The following is a 24,594-nucleotide window of genomic DNA, read 5'->3' on the forward strand; positions in this document are numbered from 1 at the left end:
TGATTGCTGCGTGCAGCCAGCACTACCTGCGCTGTTGATTGGCTGCATGCATCAGCAGAGGGCCCTGAGATGGTGAGCGGCTTGCAGTTCTTAAAGGCAGCCTGCAATTCTTAAAGGGGAGGTGCATGGTGGCTGCAAGAAGCGGTAGGAGTCGTTTCAAAACTGAATCTGTGCTGTGATACTTTGAAGAATGGCTGGGCCTGGGAGAGAGAGTGCACCAAGGTTCTCTGATGATGCACTAAAGGCCTTGATGCAAGAGGTGGCGAGAAGGAGGGGCATCCTCTATCCACAGGGGGGCAGGGAGCCCTCCAAACATATGTCCAGGAGGCAGCGGGGGGAAGTTGCGGAGGAGGTAAATGCCAGGAGCATAGCTCCAAGAACATGAATGCAGTGCAGGAAGAAGTTCAGTGATTTAACACAAGTTGTCAAGGTGAGTGAGTTCAAGCTTCAAGTGGCATATCCTACCAACTGCACCATTATCCTCATCCACTGTTCAATTCACTATACCCTCTTCACCAACCTACCAACAATCTCTTTCAGTCAGTATTCAACCATTCAAATCATATGGTTTACCTCACCCTCACATACTTAGCATTGTTGCAAGCCTCACACCTACAGCTCACAGTTCACACACACTGGTAGCTATTCATCCATGACAGCCACATCACCCAAACATCTTGCAGGACACTCACTGACACATTTTCCTCTTTCTTGCAGAAGGTGTTTTGTTTTATTCGTTCATGGGATGTGGGCATCGCTGGCGAGGCCGGCATTTATTGCCCATCCCTAATTGCCCTTGAGAAGGTGGTGGTGAGCCGCCTTCTTGAACCGCTGCAGTCCGTGTGGTGAAGGTTCTCCCACAGTGCTGTTAGGAAGGGAGTTCCAGGATTTTGACCCAGCGACGATGAAGGAACGGCGATATATTTCCAAGTCGGGATGGTGGCGCATAACAGGAGGCAGCAGCAAGTGGCAGTGGCTCCATGGAATACGAACCTGCTGTCCTCTCTCAGGATGACAGCATTCCAGCTCCCACTCCTGCCACTCCACCAGTGCCCTTGATGTTGTCTGTCAGCCAGCCAGCCCACTCCCTGTAGATTTTTAAAACTTTATCCAACTAGGAAACCTCCAAAAACATGTACAAATGCACCAGCAGCCAGAAGAAATAATCCAGCAACTAACCTGTAAGTACTTCATGATCCCTTTAAATAGTGCTGGTGGTGGGGGGTCCTTCAAGCCCTTTAAGTCATGTTCAGCTGTGCGAGGTTGGAACAGTGCGTTGGATGGAGTGTGGTGTTCCAAAATAGCAACGGTCCCTTTAAATCAGCATTGCACACTGATTCGCATCATAATCTCCCTACCCTGCATGCTGCTGGCAGTCGTTAGGTGCGCGCAAACCCCTTTACCAAGGTGGCGTCCTGCGCACTTCCTATCAGAAGTATGCACACGCATCTTGGACCCTATTTTCGATACTTAGTTGGCCACGCAGCGCCTAAAAAATGGGCGCTACACAGCCCAATTTCACCTCCTTCGGCTTTTGAAAGTGGTGAAGTGGATAGATTTTTAATTTCTTAATAGCACCATATCTGGAGAATGCTTCCATTACACAAAAGCCCCATAAGAGATTTTTCTAATTAACCTTTCATAAACAGCTGAATGCATCATCAAGAAAAAGTAAACATGAATTTACAGGAAAGAAAAAGGAGGATGAACATCTCCTAATTCCACAGAGGTACTGCACTGAAAGGTAGACTTTTCACAGATGAAGATGCTGCTGAAGTTACTGTGAGAGCAGATTTATCCCATCTCAGATAAATCTGTTCTCACATAAGTGCATAAAAAACAAACTGCCACACATTCAGACTGAGTAAAGGAACTTTTGTATTTCATCCATTACACTAAAGCATGATTTGTTATTTTTTGATATAAAGAGAATAGCTACTGAGGAACTGCAACATTTCATAAGTAACTTATTTCAATACAATTCTGAGCATACGTAATTATTAAAAAATATATTTCTATGACATGCAAAGAAAAATATTGGTAAATTATGTTTTGGAAGAAATCAAACTATTTATGTTAAGAATGTATAGGACTTCCTAAGTTTGTATGTAATATTTCCCTCGAGGTCATGCCTGGACTCTCTCCAGCATGAAATTTATGTTTTTGCTACTTCCTATTATTCCCCATCCTCTTCTATTCAATCTATATCCTCGATAATTTGAAAACTGTGGGATATCCCACTGGGACAATGCACAAGATTCCAATGATCCTTCACACAAGTTCAAAGAGTCAGTAATGCACAATCAATGGTGTGATAATCTGTTTATTCCACAAGGGATGCCATTTCAAATACTTCCTACAGTTTGCCTTGCAGATCAGAATGTTCATTGATAAATTATTGTTCCATTCACAGCCCTGGAATAAAATATAGCAATGGTAAGGAAGAAAGAAGGTTTCACCTTATTGCAATGTGTTGGCAATATCGTAAACATGGGGGATGAAATTCCACTCCCAGTACATTGGCAGTGCTAAGACATTTGCCTCGGCTCATTTTGTGTTGTCAACACACAGAGGGATAGATCTTGACATTGTGCGATAGTGTAAAACAGGTGGTGACAAGTCGGCAGCCCGTTTTACATCTCTCCCGATTTTTATTTCCAATGACTATTCTGAACAACTGAACATCTTGCTGCTTAAGGAGAGCTACTTGCTGGGTTTCACCAACAGGTGGATATAAATAGATTAAGTCATCCTCTATCAGACTATGGGCTCAAGCTTAACAAGTACTTGGAGCCGAAATGAGGAGAGGCAATATAAACTAAAAGGTACAATTTTGAAAGGGGGTGCAGGAACAGAGAGACTTGGGGGTTCACATACACAAATCTTTGAAGGTGGCAGGACAAATTGATAAAGCTGTTAAAAAAGCATATAGGATTCTAGGCTTTATAAATAGAGGCATAGAGTACAAAAGCAAGGAAGTTATGGTAAACTTTTATAGATCACTGGCTAGACCTCAGTTGGAGTATTGTGTCCAATTCTGGGCACCATACTGTAGGAAGGATGTCAAGGCCTTAGAGAGGGTGCAAAGGAGATTTACTAGAATGGTACCAGGGATGAGGGACTTCAGTTATGTGGAGAGACTGGAGAAGCTGGGGTTGTTCTCCTTAGAGCAGAGAAGGTTAAGAGGAGATTTAATAGAGGCGGGTCCAAAATTATGATTGGTTTTGATATAGTGGATAGAGAGAAACTTTCCACTGACTCGGTAACCAGAGGACACAGATTTAAGATCATTGGCAAAACAGCCAGGGGAAAAAAATTTTATGCAACGAGTTGTTGTGATCTGGAATGCATTGCCTGAAAGGATGGTGGAAGCAGATTCAATAGTAACTTTCAAAGAAGAATTGGATATATACTTGAAAAAAAAAATTTGCAGAGCTGTAGGGAAAGGGCAGGGCAGTGGGACTAATTGGAAAGGTCTTTCAAAGATCTGGCGCAGGCAGGATGGGCCGAATGGCCTCCTTTTATGCTGTATCATTCTATGATTCTATGAAATTCTGAGTGATTTTTGATCCCGCTGTAAGTGCTGGGATCGGACTACTGCGAACCTTTGCCTCTGACCCTGCAACAGTGCGCAAGGTCACGGGGAGTTTCTCTTATCCACAAGATTCTGGCAGGCATCTGAACCACTATGGGTGCATTTTGGTGCCCACCGTTGCAGAGGAGCAAGAAACAGTGAGGGAGGCTTGCCACTCAGGGAGGGAGGCTGGATGAGCTGATGGCCATTTCTCACCAGCATAGCAAAGAAGCAACCGACAGGCGGGAGAGGTTAGCGGGGTTGGGGGGGGGGGGGTTAAATCGGTAAAAATTTGAAACCCTGCCGCGAACATGCCTACTTCCGGTTTAACTGCGGCGGGTTTGGGGACATCTGAGTAACCCGCACTGGAGAGGCGGGTCAGTAATTATAATATTTAAATGAGGCTCTGTTCTTCAGATTTTGGGAGCCATTTGAATTTAACGGCTGTAGGCCGGTCTTCCCAGGGCTCGGGAAACCCAGCAGCTAAAGGTAAACAAGAGCAGTCAGGTGCAGCAGGTAAGTTCTTCTTAGAGCATTGCTTGTGGGCTAGGAGGAGCAGGAGTGCTTCCCCCCGGCCCCTCCAGCAAACCTTCTGCTGTGATCTCTCCCTCCCGACCTTTCCCTCGTGATCTGTCGACCCTCCCCCGCGATCTCTCCCTCCCCGCGACCTTCAGACGCCCCCCCCGCGATCTCTCACTCCCGCGATCTGCTGACGCCCCATGACCTCTCCCCCGCCATGATCTCGCCCTCCCCGCGATCTGCCGACCCCCCACTGCGATCTCTCCCTCCCCGTAATCGACCGACCCACCCTCCCACAATCGCTCCTTCCCCGCGATCTGCCAATCCGCCCCACGATCTCTCCCTCCCTGAAATCAGCCGACTCCCCCACGATCTCTCCCTCCCTTCAATCTGCCGATGCCCTCCACAATCTCTCCGTCCCCGTGATCGGCTGACCCCCTACACGATCTTCAGACCCCACTCCGTGATCTCTCTATCTCGGTCCCTCCCTCCTCGCTGCCATGCACCTCCCCCGCCCAACCATGCCCCGATTCTCTCCGATTGCCGGGGACCGACCCCAAAAACGAAGTAAAAAAAAAGCTAATAAGGTTCTGCTGTTAAATTCGTCAGGACCTCTGTGTTCCCGGCATTTCCGGGTTTCCCGGCTGCAAACACGCGCCCCCCCCCACTCCCTTCCCACCTCCCCGTAAATATTGGGGCCACTGTTTACTATTCCTGAACCTACAACTAAAAACTAAATTTTTCTTTATGCATTGATATTTAGTAGTTTATTAGTGATTGCTCAATTCCCTAGTTCTAGTGAAGGCATTCAATTGTTGTTTGTCAGATGTGCTCTGAGGCCATGCTGATGCTCAATGACAGTCCATCGATTTAGAAGGGTGGGGGGTGTTTGATTGACATTTGATTTCTGCCAAAGTAAATTGAATTTACAATCTAGTCTCCAATGGTCTGCTAAAATGTATTGTTCTTTATTGTTATTGTATCGTAGACTGCTTCACAGATATTTGTAACATTTCTCATTCGATTGCCCACAGACGCATCAGGCCATTGACTGATGCTTTGCTTGCTTGAGTAAGCCAGTTTATCACATCCCCTATGAATACCTGCATCAGAATGAGAGGCCATGGGATTTTTTACATTGACCAAATTCTTTAAAGTCTAAAGGACCATAGACGGGACCCATATGACCATACATGCTCTCTTCATGAACTCTGTGGCTTATAGTTACAGGAAAGTATACTCCATATGCAGCTGGTCCGTGACCACCAAAACTACATCATCCATGATAAATGCTTGTTTTTCGGGGACCTGCTTTAATTCTTTTATGTTAAGGCAGTGCCATCACCATTTCAAAATGTCTGACTGGGTCCTGGATGATAAATGGTGCCCTCTGCAGCCTTGGCTGATGATACCAGTGTGGTGTCCCAGGACACAAGCAGAGCTACAATTCAGCAAAGTCCATCCTGCTTCCAGGGTTATAATAAAGCACATGTTTGGAATGTTGAAGGCATGCTTCTAGATCCTCGATGGGCCTATGGGGCTCTGTAGTATAGTTCTGCATTATTGTCTAGGAAAATTATGATGCACTGGGTGCTAAACATTACATTAGAAAGAGGGCTCGATGGAGATCACAGAAGAGGATGGCAGCCAAAGGCATTGGGGGGAATGAAGGTGCCTTGGCATGAAGAGGTTGTCCAGGAGAAACCAGTGTCAGTGGCCAGAAACATGAGTAACTAACTAATTCAGGATACCTTCTCCTGAGAAGCCAATTTTCCTGCTCCCCCAGCTCCTGGGTGCCAGGCAAGCAGAGTGCATCCAATATGTGATCCACCTGTAGTGATCTAAACCCAGCTGTATTTCAGGTTCAGGAAATTTGACTCCAACTTACTTCTAGCAGAGACCCACCCCCTGAAAGTGCCTTGTGCCAGGAAATTGGAAAAAAACATCTGCTACTGCGTACCTGAGTCTGCAGCTGCAGGAATGGCCACTCCATTGGGCATTTCTGGCTGCTGTCCAAAAATAGCATCCGACCCTGGAAAAGAAAGACATTTATCTTGGGTCCCCTGGTCTTTGCTGCATGTTGTTTTCCGATCCTCCAAGTACGGAAGACCCAGAAATCCCAGGACAATTAAAGGGGATGAAGAGCAGAATCATGACTATCTGACCCCTTTTCCTCTCCTTTGCTCCAGGTGCATTGGAGAGGAAAATTTGTCCCTAAACTGCTTTAACAGTCCAATCAACATAGTGTCCCTGCCAATCCCTGAGAATCTACCAGCATTCCCATCAGAAGCACACAATTCCCATTTATTAGCTATTATCCCAACCACTGGCAAACCATTCCAAAAGCAGTGCAAGCCAAAGCAGGAATCGCGGAGTGCACCAGAAGGCCCACTGAATTTTGCCCTGCCTGGTTTATTTTACATGTGATATATGAATGAACATAAGACAGTTTTTAATGAATTTCAAACTGTTTCATAACACTCCTCGTAATATAGAAAATAATAACCCTATCCCTGTTACTGAGCTAAATTCACATTACAGACTAGCCAATCCCTGAAATTAGCCAACTCTAACCTTAGGAAGAGACATCTCTCTCTCTCTCCCTCTGTGACTGCTTCTACTCAAATTTCTGCAGACTCTCTGTCCCAGCTGGGCAGGAAGCCAAAAACCTGAACTTTGACCTTTCCTCAAACTCTGCCAATCAAACTGCCAATCAAGCCTGCGACTGCCCTGCCTCCCTGGCAGCTACCCCCACCCCCTCCCCACCCCACCCCCACGTCCCCACCCGCGCTGAGTAAATTGAATGAAGCCATTCCAAAATTCTACATGCGAATGTTGCTGGAATGTAACAACAACAACAACAACAACAACAACTTGCATTCATACAGTGCCTTTAACGTAGTAAAACATCCCAAAGCGCTTCGCAGGAGCGATTATCAAACAAAATTTGACCCTTAGCCCCATAAAGAGATATTATGACAGGTGACCAAAAGCTTGCTTAAAGACGTAGGTTTTAAGGAGCATCTTAAAGGAGGAGAGCGGTAGAGAGGAGGAGAGGTTTAGGGAGGGAATTCCAGAGCTTAGGGTCTAGGCACGGCCACCAATGGTGGAGCGATGAAAATCGGGGCTGCGCGAGAGGCCAGAATTGGAGAACGTACAATGAGTCTTGATAGACAACTTCAATTGTCTGTCATAGTTACTCTAATTGTTAAATTTGCAAACAAAACATTAGACAAAAATATGAAGCATGCCATTTACTGCAAGTAATTGAAAAAACCTTCAGCGGTTATTTAAAGTTATCCAAGAATTCAACAAATATATTTTAACTTAATACATAGGTGTAACAAAGCTTATGCTATATTTTGTTTTTAATGATGATTTATTATCTGGACATTTTGAATTGCCATATGAGTCACATTACTTTTATTTTTCATAAAGTAACCAGGCACACTTGTCTGATAAGATTTCTGATTGCAGGATATGGAGCAATGGAAAATGAATGGAATAATACCACTATTATAAAAAAAAGAACTTTAAAAAAGAGATTTTTTGCAAAATATTCCATCATTATGTGAGTCTCTGCCAAAATTTCCACTGAAACATGGAAAATGGAAAATGGAATAACCAATTGGGGAAGGAATGCAATTCGTTACTAAATACTAAATACTGCAATCAGAGGCTAATGTGTAATATTGGTGCTTGCTATAATTCAATGGCAAATTGTGCAAGAAGTGGGGAAAATAGATGAAGAAAATGTCAACACCATTCATTAGCTAACTCGATTACAAAAAATATCATTCTACAGGGGACTCTGATTTATGGGGAGTGTGGTTTGTGTCTATTTGACTTGCAGGTTTCTGCTGCTTCATTTAAATAAACTTATATAGGAACTTATACTATCTCTTCAATTTCTTCTTCAACTTCTCATTGTTTGCCTTTCAAGCTCAGTAGCTTGCTGGCAGAACTATCCAAGTTCTTGCTATAGGCCTTGCAACTGTACGCAAAAAGTTTCCCTACATTTCCCAAGCTAACACACGTTCCTTTTTCTCTTTGAGTAGGAGCCGCCCAAGACAATAACCTTCCCAACAGAGACAGGCAGGAAGACACAAATACCCATGAGGCATTTCAGATCCTGCAAGCAGCAGCTCACATACATTCACCTTGAAGAATCTGAAAGTGAGGACGTCAGGAAATGTCACTTGGTGAAGTACCCAGCACAAGTGAGGAGGAGCGAGTAGAAGTGGCAGCAGATGAATAATACTGGGAGGAAGGGAAGGCTAGGGCAGATGTGCACCTGCTGCAGGATCCATGGATTCACACCTTTACATGTGCTGCATACAAAGCTGAACTTCTTAATCAACAGAAGGGTTTCATGAAAAATGTGAATGCTCCCTGTATAGTATGTCAGAGACAATGCAGAAGTGCAGCTCCAATATCTGTTCAGGGATGTGAGAGGCTTGCAAAATTCTACAGTCCACCATGGAACCAGTTGCAACTCCATGGCCATTTGCAGAGGAGCCCTTGAGGACAGAGGGTCAAAATACACAATTGTTTTGTTAGCTAATGCTGTGACTGCTGCTATTGAAACCTGGGATCCTAATTTACTGCAGGCTCTCCCTTTCGTGCTCAAAAGACTCCAATAGGGACATGCACAGGAAAGTAAACATTGAAGCAGAGATACAGAACTTGAGTATGAAAATAAATTTGCTGCATCTTCTTTGAAATGTACTGTATATATTTATTAATGATGCAGGTGGTGGAAAACAGACATGGGTGATAATAAAGGGAGTGGTCATTAGGCAGGGCATGTTGTGAATGAGGTAAGTATAGTAGAGGGAGGACCACAAGACTGTACATACAGGGACACAATTACAGATTTTAAATGAAAGTGTTCTTGGCTGCACATCAGTTTCATCCATTTAATTTTCCTCCTCTTCTTTATACTCTTCTTCGTCCTTGTCCTCTACCGGGATATCACACATTTACCTGCATTACTCTGTTCCTGTGGTCTGACACCTCCCGTACATGGATGAAAGCCTCCCCTACTCATATATGCCATGGGCAGTTGTTAGAACCTTGATGACTACTTGTGTACTGTCAATGAGGCCCTGTACTTTACAGGCACCTGCCACCTGGTAAACATGTTGCACACTCTTGTGTCGTTGCCTCCTTTCCATAGGAAAAATGGCAACGACACAAGAGTGTGCAACATGTTGCTGTGATTTGTTTAATATATCAGTGGACTGAAGTCCGACCATTATGACATATATAATGGTACCTGAAAGGATCCAGTCACTTAAAGGTTCAATGCTGTGGTGACCATCAATGCAGTAGGGTAGGACTTTCCCTGTGCTAAATCTTGTTTGTAGGTTGGGTACCAGTAGATCATGTAACTTATATGACAGCCTCCCTTGCAAAATTGGAAAGCCCAGTGGAATGTCCGTGCTGATCATTGTGGTTACAGCTAAGGCTTGCAACTGCTGGCAGTAACAGTGCTGCAGCTACAGGTCTGTGCAAAAGGAGATCGATATTGCAAAGAGCAAAAAACAACACAAGAAAGCAATGTAAAAACAGAAAAGCAGAAGCCGCAGTATGAAAAGTCAAACAATGAACCAAATTCTAAATCGTTATCCATCTGCCTGTCCCAGCTTTAAGAATCCAAGTTATTAAGCGAACGGCATAGAAATCTATGAGCACCCATTTTATACAGGCGAGCAATTTTACAGGAATGAAGAGGCCAGAAAACATATGGACCAGGATTTTAGCCTGTAGCTGGGAAGGGGGCGGGGAGGTCGAATCGCAGACTGGAAGCCCGGAAGTACAGGTTTCCCGGATGTTCTTATGATTTTGACATAAGGACTTCTTTTATTTTTTTTTATCAGTTTCCCGTCCGACAGGCCAGCCTGATTGACAGGTTGGCCTCAGTTGGACGGGAACAAAGCAAAGAAGAGGAAGTGTTCAGGTAAGTCTCAGACTGTATAGATTTGGGGGGGGGTGGAACATGGGTGGACACGGGTGGGAACGGGGGCATGGGGGTCATGGGTAGGCATAGGCGCATCGGGGTCACTGGGGAGGAGTCAGTCATGGGGGCAGGGGGGTCAAACATCAGGGGTCAGTCATCGGGGGTCAGTCATCGGAGATCAGCCATCAGGGGTCCGTCATTGGGGGTCAGTCATCGGAGGTCAGACATCAGAGGTCAGTCATTGGGGTCAGTCATCGGAGATCAGTCATCGGATGTCAGTCATCGGGAGTCAGTCATCGAGGGTCAGTCATCGGAGGTCAGTCATCAAGGGTCCGTCATTGGGGGTCAGTCATCGGGGGTCAGTCATCGAGGGTCAGTCATCAGAGGTCAGTCATCGGAGGTCAGTCATCGGGGGTCCGTCATCGAGGGAGTCATCGGGGGTCCGTCATAGGGAATCAGTCATCGGGGGTCCGTCATCAGGGATCAGCCATCAGGGGTCTGTCATCGGGGGTCAGTCATCGGATGTCAGTCATCGGGAGTCAGTCATCGAGGGTCAGTCATCGGAGGGCAGTCATCGAGGGTCCGTCATTGGGGGTCAGTCATCGGGGGTCAGTCATCGAGGGTCAGTCATCAGAGGTCAGTCATCGGAGGTCAGTCATCAGGGGTCCGTCATCGAGGGAGTCATCGGGGGTCCATCATAGGGAATCAGTCATCGGGGGTCCGTCATCAGGGATCAGCCATCAGGGGTCTGTCATCGGGGGTCAGTCATCGGAGGTCAGTCATCGGGGGTCAGTCATCAAGGGTCAGTCATCGGAGGTCAGTCATCGAGGGTCCGTCATTGGGGGTCAGTCATCGGAGGTCAGTCATCGAGGATCCGTCATTGGGGGTCAGTTATCGGGGGTCAGTCATCGGGGGTCAGTCATCAGAGGTCAGTCATCGGAGGTCAGTCATCGGGGGGTCAATCATCGGGGGTCAGACATCAGAGGTCCGTCATCGGGGGTCAGTCATTGGGGGGTCAATCATCGGAGATCAGCCATCAGTGGTCCGTCATCGGGGGTCAGTCATCGGAGGTCAGTCATCAGGGGTCCGTCATCGAGGGTCAGTCACCGGGGGTCCGTCATCGGGGATCAGTCATCGGGGGTCCGTCATCAGGGATCAGTCATCGGGGGTCAGTCATCGAGGGTCAGTCATCGAAGGTCAGTCATCGGAGGTCGGCCATCGGGGATCAGTCATCGGAGGTCAGTCATCGGAGGTCAGTCATCGGGGGGCAGTCATGGGGGGGGGCAATTGGGTGTCAGTCACCGGGGAGTCAGTCACTGAGGTGGGTGTCGGGGTCATGGTGGGGGGGGGGTGGATCAGTCATCGGGGGGTGATTGGGTGTCAGTCACCGGGGGGAGGGGGGGGTCAGTCACCGAAGAGGAGCCAGTAGTGGGGGTCATCACGGAGGGTCCGCATTTGTTGGGGGGGGGGCGGGGTTCATGGTCGTTGGGGGGGTTGCGATCGTTGTGGGAGTCGTGATCATTGTGGTGGGCACAGTCATTCGGGGATCATCAGCGATCTTTGGGGGGGATCGCTGCAGGTAGGCTTGTTGGACCTGGGGAAAGCACTCCTGTTCCTTCGGGCCCACAAGCAGTGCTAAAAAGGCACTTAACTGCAGTTTCAGGCCTTCTCGCCTCCTCTCACGTGACATGAAGAAGCAGGCCCAAGAATCCCGGCCCCCGGAGGTTGAAATCGCGAAAGCTGAAAAAATGGAGGCCCACAGCCTCTTTGAAAGGTTTTAGCCACCAACCCGCCTCTCGTTCCGCCTCCATGAAAACCGGAAATGGACGGGTTGGGGGCGAGTCTGAAATTGTTGCAATTTTAAATGCCACCCCCCCCCAACCCACCCGTTCTTCCCTTTTAAAATCCTGCCCATGGAATTTGTTGTGGGAACAATTTCAATGGGACTGCATAAAATCAGGGGGTGTAATGATATGCAAACATTCGCTCAGTTCAGCCTCCAAAAAAACAAAAGAAGGAATTGGGAGTGCAGATATACCAGCACTTGGGCCTACCAGCCCGATTCTGCGATGTACAAGTCCAGAATGCATAGGTGTGCTCCCGGAGTGCACCCCTGGGGATTCGGCCCTTAGATTGCTTTCCTGATCGGTACATGGTGCCAATGTTCTATTTAACCCATAATCCTTCTTTCGCTTCCATGCTCCTGTCACTAGAAATGATAAAACCTGGAGCTGCTGAAAGCTCTGGTAAGTTTTGTTCATAGACTTGAAATAATAAGAATAATTTTTTTGTGCGAACATATATTTTACTTTGATCTTCTTTTCTATGCTTGCTGCCATTTAGTCTCCCATCTTACTCCAAATGTACACTGCAGGGACATTGGGGTAAATTTTCCTTTCCACTGCGTGGGCAGTAATCTGACAGAGTGGATCATCTGGTTTTCATTCCATTGGTTTTAGTGAAGAGGAAAATTTTCCCCAATGACAGTGATCCTTGAGAAGTTTACAGCCTGAATGGTTCATTCCTTCCAGCTGAAGATGGCCACAAGTGTACATGTGTGAGGAGAGGGGACAAAAGCTGTAGATAAAGATTTAGAAAAAAACATTAAAACTAAATGTAACCATTCCATCTCATGGATTTAAACTCCAACATTTCATTGTTATCGCTTTTCATTCCAAAAAATATATTGTAAATATTCTGTTAAAACTCACCACCACATTTTCATATAAAATCCCAATCAGTCCACAGGAAGTTAACTACAAATGTGTTTAAGGATAGATTCCTTTGTATCATTCAGGCAGACCCGCAAATAACAGGCACGTGTTACGAAAATGAAACTGTAAAAGAAAACATAGTTATCTATTCTATTTCACCAATTATACTCTTCCTATTACTGAAAGTAATTTCGGCTATCAAAGCTGTCTCTTGTCATTATCAGTTCATTAGAAAGATTTGTATGATTTCCACACTGAATGATTTCTAAGATCATGAAGGTCAGATAGAATGATCACTGTCATCATCTGTCATCACCTCCAATGAGAAATTCCATTGTAATTGTTTAAGAGCCTTCAAAATCATTTGAAAGTGGCACCAATTTTAGTGTATTTCCTTTAGTTTTTTTTTCTATTGAGGCAGCTGCTCATAAAAGAAACTGGGAGATCTATCGTGACAAGTCAATTTTTTAAAATAAAGATTTTGCAATGTTCTCTGGAGAGGATTAAAAAGGATCAAACAGAATTCTACACATCAACCAACGCCTTTATACAAAGCACATTTTAGCAAGCCCGTTTTAGTATAATATTCTGAACTCTTAGTTTGAATAAACATTGTTCACAGGCATTTCAATTGTGTAGGTATAGAAACGAAGGGGTAAAAATTTGTTTGCACCCAAAAATGAGAGCGCAGGGAGTGAGTGAGGGCAGCAGTGGTCAAGATCAGGGAGGGTAGTGATGGTCGAGATCAGGGAGGGTAGAATGGTTGAGATCAGGGAGGGTAGCGATGGTCGAGATCAGGGAGGGTAGAATGGTCGAGATCAGGGAGGGTAGCGATGGTTGAGATCAGGGAGGGTAGAATGGTCGAGATCAGGGAGGGTAGCGATGGTTGAGATCAGGGAGGGTAGAATGGTTGAGATCAGGGAGGGTAGCGATGGTCGAGATCAGGGAGGGTAGAATGGTCGAGATCAGGGAGGGTAGAATGGTCGAGATCAGAGAGGGTAGAATGGTCGAGATCAGGGAGGGTAGAATGGTCGAGATCAGGGAGGGTAGCGATGGTTGAGATCAGGGAGGGTAGCGATGGTTGAGATCAGGGAGGGCAGCGATGGTCGAGATCAGGGAGGGTAGAATGGTCGAGATCAGGGAGGGTAGAATAGTCGAGATCAGGGAGGGTAGCGATGGTTGAGATCAGGGAGGGTAGAATGGTCGAGATCAGGGAGGGTAGCGATGGTCGAGATCAGGGAGGGTAGAATGGTCGAGATCAGGGAGGGTAGCGATGGTTGAGATCAGGGAGGGTAGAATGGTCGAGATCAGGGAGGGTAGCGATGGTCGAGATCAGGGAGGGTAGCGATGGTTGAGATCAGGGAGTGTAGAATGGTTGAGATCAGGGAGGGTAGAATGGTCGAGATCAGGGAGGGTAGAATGGTCGAGATCAGGGAGGGTAGAATGGTCGAGATCAGGGAGGGTAGAATGGTTGAGATCAGGGAGGGTAGCGATGGTCGAGATCAGGGAGGGTAGCGATGGTTGAGATCAGGGAGGGTAGCGATGGTCGAGATCAGGGAGGGTAGAATGGTTGAGATCAGGGAGGGTAGCGATGGTCGAGATCAGGGAGGGTAGCGATGGTTGAGATCAGGGAGGGTAGCGATGGTCGAGATCAGGGAGGGTAGAATGGTTGAGATCAGGGAGGGTAGCGATGGTCGAGATCAGGGAGGGTAGAATGGTCGAGATCAGGGAGGGTAGCGATGGTCGAGATCAGGGAGTGTAGAATGGTCGAGATCAGGGAGGGTAGCGATGGTCGAGATCAGGGAGGGTAGCGATGGTTGAGATCAGGGAGGGTAGCGATGGTCGAGATCAGGGAGGGTAGAATTGTCGAGATCAGAGAGGGTAGCGATGGTCGAGATCAGGGAGGGTAGAATGGTCGAGATCAGGGAGGGTAGAATTGTCGAGATCAGGGAGGGTAGAATTGTCGAGATCAGGGAGGGTAGAATTGTCGAGATCAGAGAGGGTAGCGATGGTCGAGATCAGGGAGTGGAGAATAGTCGAGATCAGGGAGGGTAGCGATGGTTGAGATCAGGGAGGGTAGAATGGTCGAGATCAGGGAGGGTAGCGATGGTTGAGATCAGGGAGGGTAGCGATGGTTGAGATCAGGGAGGGTAGAATGGTCGAGATCAGGGAGGGTAGCGATGGTCGAGATCAGGGAGGGTAGAATGGTCGAGATCAGGGAGGGTAGCGATTGTCGAGATCAGGGAGGGTAGCGATGGTTGAGATCAGGGAGGGTAGAATGGTCGAGATCAGAGAGGGTAGCAATGGTCGAGATCAGGGAGGGTAGAATGGTCGAGATCAGGGAGGGTAGCGATTGTCGAGATCAGGGAGGGTAGCGATGGTTGAGATCAGGGAGGGTAGAATGGTCGAGATCAGGGAGGGTAGCGATGGTCGAGATCAGAGAGGGTAGAATGGTCGAGATCAGGGAGGGTAGCGATGGTTGAGATCAGGGAGGGTAGCGATGGTTGAGATCATGGAGGGTAGCGATGGTTGAGATCAGGGAGGGTAGAATGGTCGAGATCAGGGAGGGTAGAATGGTCGAGATCAGGGAGGGTAGAATGGTCGAGATCAGGGAGGGTAGCGATGGTTGAGATCAGGGAGTGGAGAATGGTCGAGATCAGGGAGGGTAGAATGGTCTAGATCAGGGAGGGTAGAATGGTTGAGATCAGGGAGGGTAGCGATGGTCGAGATCAGGGAGGGTAGCGATGGTCGAGATCAGGGAGGGTAGCGATGGTCGAGATCAGGGAGGGTAGAATGGTCGAGATCAGGGAGGGTAGCGATGGTCGAGATCAGGGAGGGTAGCGATGGTCGAGATCAGGGAGGGTAGAATGGTCGCGATCAGGGAGGGTAGCGATGGTCGAGATCAGGGAGGGTAGCGATTGTCGAGATCAGGGAGGGTAGCGATTGTCGAGATCAGGGAGGGCAGCGATGGTCGAGATCAGGGAGGGTAGAATGGTCGAGATCAGGGAGGGTAGTGATGGTCGAGATCAGGGAGGGTAGAATGGTCGAGATCAGGGAGGGTAGTGATGGTCGAGATCGGGGAGTGTAGAATGGTCGAGATCAGGGAGGGTAGTGATGGTTGAGATCAGGGAGGGTAGCGATGGTCGAGATCAGGGAGTGTAGAATGGTCGAGATCAGGGAGGGTAGCAATGGTCGAGATCAGGGAGGGTAGCGATTGTCGAGATCAGGGAGGGTAGTGATGGTCGAGATCAGGGAGGGTAGAATGGTCGAGATCAGGGAGGGTAGAATGGTCGAGATCTGGGAGGGTAGTGATGGTCGAGATCAGGGAGGGTAGCGATGGTCGAGATCAGGGAGGGTAGAATGGTCGAGATCAGGGAGGGTAGAATGGTTGAGATCAGGGAGGGTAGAATGGTCGGGATCAGGGAGGGTAGCGATGGTCGAGATCAGGGAGGGTAGCGATGGTTGAGATCAGGGAGGGTAGAATGGTCGAGATCAGGGAGGGTAGCGATGGTCGAGATCAGGGAGGGTAGCGATGGTTGAGATCAGGGAGGGTAGAATGGTCGAGATCAGGGAGGGTAGCGATGGTCGAGATCAGGGAGCGTAGAATGGTTGAGATCAGGGAGGGTAGCGATGGTCGAGATCAGGGAGGGTAGCGATGGTTGAGATCAGGGAGTGTAGAATGGTTGAGATCAGGGAGGGTAGAATGGTCGAGATCAGGGAGGGTAGCGATGGTCGAGATCAGGGAGGGTAGCGATGGTTGAGATCAGGGAGGGTAGAATGGTCGAGATCAGGGAGGGTAGCGATGGTCGAGATCAGGGAGGGTAGCGATGGTTGAGATCAGGGAGGGTAGAATGGTCGAGATCAGGGAGGGTAGCGATGGTCGAGATCAGGGAGGGTAGCGATGGTTGAGATCAGGGAGGGTAGAATGGTCGAGATCAGGGAGGGTAGCGATGGTCGAGATCAGGGAGGGTAGCGATGGTCGAGATCAGGGAGTGTAGAATGGTTGAGATCAGGGAGGGTAGCGATGGTCGAGATCAGGGAGGGTAGCGATGGTTGAGATCAGGGAGTGTAGAATGGTTGAGATCAGGGAGGGTAGAATGGTCGAGATCAGGGAGGGTAGAATGGTTGAGATCAGGGAGGGTAGCGATGGTCGAGATCAGGGAGGGTAGAATGGTCGAGATCAGGGAGGGTAGAATGGTCGAGATCAGGGAGGGTAGCGATGGTCGAGATCAGGGAGGGTAGCGATGGTTGAGATCAGGGAGGGTAGAATGGTCGAGATCAGGGAGGGTAGCGATGGTCGAGATCAGGGAGTGTAGAATGGTTGAGATCAGGGAGGGTAGCGATGGTCGAGATCAGGGAGGGTAGCGATGGTTGAGATCAGGGAGTGTAGAATGGTTGAGATCAGGGAGGGTAGAATGGTCGAGATCAGGGAGGGTAGAATGGTTGAGATCAGGGAGGGTAGCGATGGTCGAGATCAGGGAGGGTAGCGATGGTTGAGATCAGGGAGTGTAGAATGGTTGAGATCAGGGAGGGTAGAATGGTCGAGATCAGGGAGGGTAGAATGGTTGAGATCAGGGAGGGTAGCGATGGTTGAGATCAGGGAGGGTAGCGATGGTCGAGATCAGGGAGGGTAGCGATGGTTGAGATCAGGGAGGGTAGCGATGGGTGAGATCAGGGAGGGTAGCGATGGTTGAGATCAGGGAGGGTAGCGATGGTTGAGATCAGGGAGGGTAGAATGGTCGAGATCAGGGAGGGTAGCGATGGTTGAGATCAGGGAGGGTAGCGATGGTCGAGATCAGGGAGGGTAGCGATGGTTGAGATCAGGGAGGGTAGCGATGGTTGAGATCAGGGAGGGTAGCGATGGTCGAGATCAGGGAGGGTAGCGATGGTCGAGATCAGGGAGGGTAGCGATGGTCGAGATTTTAGCCTGGGGGTGGGGGGGGAGTGGAATTCCTGACGGAAAATCTGGAAGTACGGGATTCCCGGATGACCTTACGATATTGACGCAAGGACATTGTTTTTTTCTTTTTTGCCGGTTTCCTGCTTGATTGACAGGCTGGCTTTCTGTCGGACTGGAGAAGAGCCAGGAAGAGGATGAGATCAGGTAAGATCAAGCTAAACTCATGCCCTTTATTTCTCATTCTGTATCTAATTTGACTCTAATTCACTCTATTTCCTTCTCCATAGTTCACTCTGTTTCTTTCTCTATCCTTAGATTTCATTGATTAAGGAGTAGACTATTGGTCTAGTTGGTCATCGAGGTCCCAGATGTCCCATGGACCTCATGCTCGCACTTCCAGCAATTTACGACACAAAATTAATCGGAGCCGGAGGGTGAGGAAAACAATCCAGCTCACGGAGTACACGCGAGATGCCCCACTCCAGCAAATTCAGGGGCATTAACTTTCTTCCATGTGAAATGCCACGTGTTTTCCACTGGGAGCAAACTTTCGTCACCTTGACATTAGTGTGAATGCTAGAAGTCTGGCCAATCCCAGTTTCCCCCTTCTGTAGTAGCTTAACAGCCATTCAATGGAGTATATGGTGTAGAAAGCAAAATTCTGGGGCTACATCGGTGATGATAATGCATGTTTTGGCACCTGTGAGTCTGCTGTGTGTTGGATGCACTGATGCACACCTCGCACCAGAATTACATAGAAATTACAATGCGGAAAAAGGCAATTTGCCCAAATACTTTATTGTGTTCTACCTCTGCATGAGCCGTAGTCCTACTCCCATGTGTCTACATTAAATTACATTGATTACATAGAATTTACAGCACAGAAACAGGCCATTCAGCCCAACTGGTCAATTACATTGTTTATGCTCAACACAAGCCTCCTCCCACTCTACTTCATCTAACCCTATCTTCATATCCTTATAATTCTTTCTCCCTCATGTACTTATCTAGCTTCCCCTTAAATGCATTTTTGCTTTTTGCCTTAACTACTCCATATGGTAGCAAGTTCCACATTCTAAACACTTTCTGGGTAAAGAAGTTGCTCCTGAATTCCTAATTGGATTTATTAGTGACTATCGTATATTTATGACCCCTAGTTTTAGACTCTCCGACAAGTGGAAACATCTTCTCTACGCCTACCCTATCAAACCCCTTCATAATTTTAACCCCTCAGCCTTCTCTTTACTAGAGAAAAGAGCCCCAACCTGTTCAGTCTTTCCTGATAGCTATAGCCTCTCAGTTCTGGTATCAGCCCTATAATTTTTTTTGCACCTTCTCTAGTGCCTCCATATCCTTTTTGAAATATGGAGACCAGAACTGTGCACAGTACTCCAAACATTCCAAGGTTCCAAGTTTGATCTCTGTTGCGTTAACTGATATTAGCTGCACTAGGAACAGACCTACCACATTGGCCTCAGCAACACCGGACTAGTGAGGGCGAAAAGTATCAGCCAGGGTTTCCAGGCTTGATCGATATTCAGTCACCCCTGCTGTAAAGTAAGTCTGTGCTGATGTTGCGTTAACACAAGATGGGGTCCGGCTATGATGCCCCCTCATGGCCAAAACTCAAGGAGTAATTTTCTTATTTGTGCTCTCGGAGGGCAGCATCACCTGCCGGGAGGACATATTGGAAATCTGGGCACGCATTGTACATGATTTGGATGGAAAATCATGTGAGTACATACCTGAATTTCTGATATGCACTCCCGGTGGGCAAGGCTCCCCACTGTGAGCACAAAGAAGAATGAGGTACTGGAGAGCTGCCGGTGTACATAGAACTGAATACCAGTGTGAGGCAGTGAGCTTCAAGAGAGGAGGGCAGGAAATTGCAAGGGGCAAACCCTTATAATTACACAAAGAAATAATTGCAAAACTAACATACTTTTGAGATTTAAACATACGATGATAGCTTTATATCATTTTATTTTAGCAGTGTTGGTTTACAGCATACTGAAGATCTGGGACTGACTTCATTACAAAACTTTTACAGTGTAAAATTGCACACCGTATATGCTCTAAATTAACCTACTTATTTGACTTTTAGTGCTGGGCTTTTGTGTAATCCATGAAAAGAGCAGCTGTATTGATATTCACCAAAGCTTTTTTTTATTTTCAGAAACACTGCAGCACTTTTAATTATCAGGAATCTATTTGCAATCAGACATGCCTCAAAAGTTCAAGCTTTATTTTGGCGCTCAGAAGAATAATACCCATACTGTTATTGAAATTTAATTAAAGTTAGATCATATCAAGAAAATATTTCCAACATTCTTTCTAAATGGGACAAAATGCGTATGCAATTGTAAGCTCAAAAGGTTCTGGCTTAGAGTGTGCTGCAAAGAGACTAAAGACGTATTGTACAGCCTTATCTGTATCTACCTCATCTGTCACATAATCCTGTTAAAAAGTAGGATGCCATTTCAGTTCAGGGGTCTGTCCAACAAAAACTCCTTATTGCACACATAATATAATTATCAGTTCATCTTGGACATCTTATAACTTCCATAACAAAGGCTCTGTTTACGTGAAGCAAAATTGACTCAATCCACATGATTTCACTTCACTTCACATTAATCTGTCTTAGTCTATTGTATTTACAAAGCAGACGAGCTTATATCTCCTCCCTTCCTTTTTCCCAGAGTACTGAGTGTTGCATGAGCACACATTAAAGGCACCATCTTCATGATATTGGGAGTAATTTTAACTTTGGGCGACAGTGTAAAACGGTCAATATCGAATTGGCCGCCCATTATACATCTCGCCTGATTTTTCCCTTCCACTGACTTCAAAAAGGATAATGGGAGACCATTTTACATCATCGCCCAAAGTTAAAATTACCCCCATTGTGTCCTCACCAAACTTCAGTCTATCACAATACCTGAATATGCATTGGCTACATCTAAGGCAGGATCCAAGGTTGAATCTATGTGAAAACCTGAATATATCCAAACAGAACAAATTTCAAAATTGACATTGCTTCCTAAAATCAAAATTTCAAGCAGTGTTAAGAAAGCTAGCAAAACAAAAGAATACAAATTGGATCTATGGATTCAGAATTATAGAATTGTTCTTCAGAATTATTTTTGAGAGCTCCAAATTCAAAATTTTCAGATCGGAAGTGTCAGGAGTCTGATGACTGAATACGGTGCTCCAAGAACACTTTCTAACCTCTGATATTACGAAGTCTGTTACTTGATATACTGTGAAAATGCAGACTATCAAAGAATAGACTAAGTAATATTAAAGGTCATAAAGTACATACTGCAAGTGCTAATGTTACTTGAACTTCTGATTGAAATTCCCCTGAGAGATTCCGTCTCGGGGGGCTCCAAAGCTACATGGGCCTGTATTCATACTGAGTCTATATTCACGACAGATTTAGATCACCAGTGATCAGCAAATCCCTTTCAAACCATTTGGATCTGACTTACTCCTTTGAGGGGTAAATCCTTTGAAGTACTGGACTTTGTTCTTTTCAGCTGTTTTTATATTTTCTTCACAGAATGATAATATTTTTAGTCGTCTGGCAGTACAACACTTTGTTGGGACATTCAAAATAATATGCATCTCTTTACACAAGCAGATGAAAAATAGAGGAGAAACAAATTTGTTTCTTTGGCCCACTATATGATGTATCAGATACACAAATGTGTTACATTTAAGCATGTCTGTGATCAGTCTGTACTTTTAAGCAAGTTTCTATTCACTGCTATTTTAAAAATCAATTCTGAATAATGATGCTCAGAATGAACCAATATTTTTAATAATATTTAATAATAATAATATTTTTAATAACATTCAACCCTTGATTATATTGCACTAAATATTTTAACAAATAAAAACACTTTTAACCCAAAAAAACACAGCTTTTTTTGACTTCTGACTAGTGCTAACTTTACAGTGTCAGAGATTAAACTTTCCTTTCCATACCAGCAAAAATAAACCTTTTATTTTTATCTTTTTAAATTAGCAAGCTACTAAGATGCATAATAAGTAAAGAACATCTAAGTTTTACTAAACAGTTTTAGTAAGGAATTAGGCATTAACTGTTTTCCATTTGTAAACTCTGCAACAAGCTGCAGCTTTTTATACGAAACAACATTTAAACAAGTAAATATGCAACAAGTATTTCAAACACTTTAAACACTCAGAATGTTAACTTATAATATCTTTTAACACAATATTCTTGAGTCTTAAACCACTTACAGTGTTAAGAATAAATGTTTTTGAAAGTTATTTCAAATTAGACATACCTGAGACATGACTTGAGGCAGTAAAACAAGAGTGTAACATCATGAGGCCCCCAACAGGGAACAGAGGCTCCCAATTCAAGGCTGGTGTAATTTCTACTCTTTAACTTTTACATTTCCCCTCAGTATCATAACTGTATGGCTGCATTATAATAAATGTACAATGAGGTTAAACTTTACTCCTCACACCTAGAAACTATCCATGCAAATTACCTCTAACACATTCATACAAACCAACATAACACATCCACTCAAACATATTTTTTTAATTCTTGGACAAGCAATAACATATTGGTATTTAAATCTGATCTATGTGAGACAAAGAAGTGATGCAGGTGACTGAAACATATCAATATAAATCCTTTAGCAATCTTGCCCTAATTGTCACCAAAAGTACTTCAGTGTCCAACAAAGTCACCATCTGTCCAGTGATGGAATAATGGTGGTCTTGGTGGTAAGACAACATAAACAAGCACATTCCTTTCTCAATAGATGATCTGCTTTATTCCGGAGTTCATCTTTGCAGTATGAGAGGGATGTGGTTAATAAGTCAATCTCCTAGAAGATTGTGAATGGAGAGGGTGTGACTACAAGAGCTGCTGCAGTTGAATCTCAAGATTCTGTATCAATCCAAACACCCCACACTGAAGCTTTTAATGTTGACCTTTCCACCTTTGAAACTCTCTCAGACAGTACCATTTCTGCCTCTTGTATGCAAAAGTTTAAACAGAGGGTTGACCATCACTTACTGGACTTACTGGAGTATGCATTGTACGATGTTAAAGGCGCTATATAAATGCATGTTGTTGTTGTATTGTGAGGAATCTTCAAGTCTTGCTGTACTCCCAAGAACCACTAGGACTTCCGAAGGATTTGCACCTCCGCCAAATTTTTTCTCTTTTTTTTCTCCTGACAACTGTAGTCCTGCTAAGGCAGGGGGGGTGGGGTTGATGTACAGGCATTGGGAACCATGGCACTTCGTCCAAATAATTGTTCTTCAGCTTAGACAGTGCGTATTAATAAAGTGCCACATAATAGACTTGTTAGCAAAATTGAAGCCTATGGGATTAAAGGGGCAGTGGCAGCGTGGATACAAAATTGGCTAAGCGACAGAAAGCAGAGAGTAGTAAACAGTTGTTTTTCAGACTGGAGGGCAGTGTGCAGTAGTATCCCCCGGGTTCGGTGTTGGGACCACTGCTCATTTTGATATATATTTATGGTCTAGACTTGGGTATACGGAGTATAATTTCTCGGAAATGTAGTAAACAGTGAGGATAGTAACAGACTTCAGGAGGACGTAGACAGACTGTTGAAATGGGCAGACGCATGGCAGATGAAATTTAACGCAGAGAAGTGTAATTGATTCATTTTGGTAGGAAGAATGAGGAGAGGCAAATAAACTAAATGGTACAATTTTAAAGCGATCACAGGTACAGAGAGATCTGGGAGCATATGTACAAAAGTCTTTGAAGGTGGCAGGCCAAGTTGAGAAGGCTGTTAAAAAGACACATGGGATGCGTGGCTTTATAAATAAATTTGTTGGACTATAACTTGGTGTTGTAAAATTGTTTACAATTTATAAATAGAGGCATAGAATACAAAAGCAAGGAATTTATGCCAAACCTTTATAAAATACTGGTTAAGCTCCAGCTGGAGTATTGTGGCCAATTCTGGGCACCATACTTTAGGACGGATATCAAGGCCTTCGAGATGGTGCAGAAGAGATTTACTAGAATGGTACCAGGGATGAAAGACTTCAGTTATGTGGAGAGACTAGAGAAACTGGGGTGGTTCTCCTTAGAGCAGAGGAGGTTAATGGGAGATTTGATAGAGGTGTTCAAAATCATGAAGGGTTTTGATAGAGTAAACAAAGAGAAACTGTTTCCAGTGGCAGAAGGGCCAATAACTAGAGGACACAGTTTTAAGGTAATTGGCAAAAGAACCAGAGGCAACGTGAGGAAAAAAATTTGCGGACTGATTTACTATGATCTGGAATGCACTGCCTGAAAGGGTGGTGGAAGCAGATTCAACAATAACGTTCAAAAGGGAATTGGATAAATACTTGAAATGGAAAAAATTGCAGGGCTATGGGGAAAGGGCAGGGGAGTGGGACTAATTGGATAGCTCTTTCAAAGAGCCGGCACAAGCACGAAGGGCTGAATGGCCTCCTTCTGTGCTATATCATTCTATGATTCTATGATTTTATTGGTGGATTACTGAAACATAGAATCATCACTGCCAGGCAAAATCTTCTCCTCAACTGACACGATGCGCTTTCCAACTGAGGTTACTGATTAGCAACAAGGAGCAGAAACCCTGGGCAATTTTACACGTCCTGATGCAGGGAGACCAACTGCAGCAACCGTACTGCCACCAGGCTGAGATCAGCTAACTCAGAACAGATCAACAGTCTGGCCTGCAAGGCTCTCCTGCATATTTCCATTACCCAGAAGAACCATTGGAGGAGCCTATACTTTTTATAATCTTAACCTCGCCTTTATGTACCAAACTACTTCCACAGCACTTTTGCAAGTTCTTTGACTGTATTTTTTTTATTAAACTGAACTGATTGAGCTCATGAGTCCTTTGCTATAAAAATATGAATGCACAATGGA

This window comes from Heptranchias perlo, chromosome 1 (assembly GCF_035084215.1).
Source record: "Heptranchias perlo isolate sHepPer1 chromosome 1, sHepPer1.hap1, whole genome shotgun sequence".
NCBI classification, from domain to species: domain Eukaryota; kingdom Metazoa; phylum Chordata; class Chondrichthyes; order Hexanchiformes; family Hexanchidae; genus Heptranchias; species Heptranchias perlo.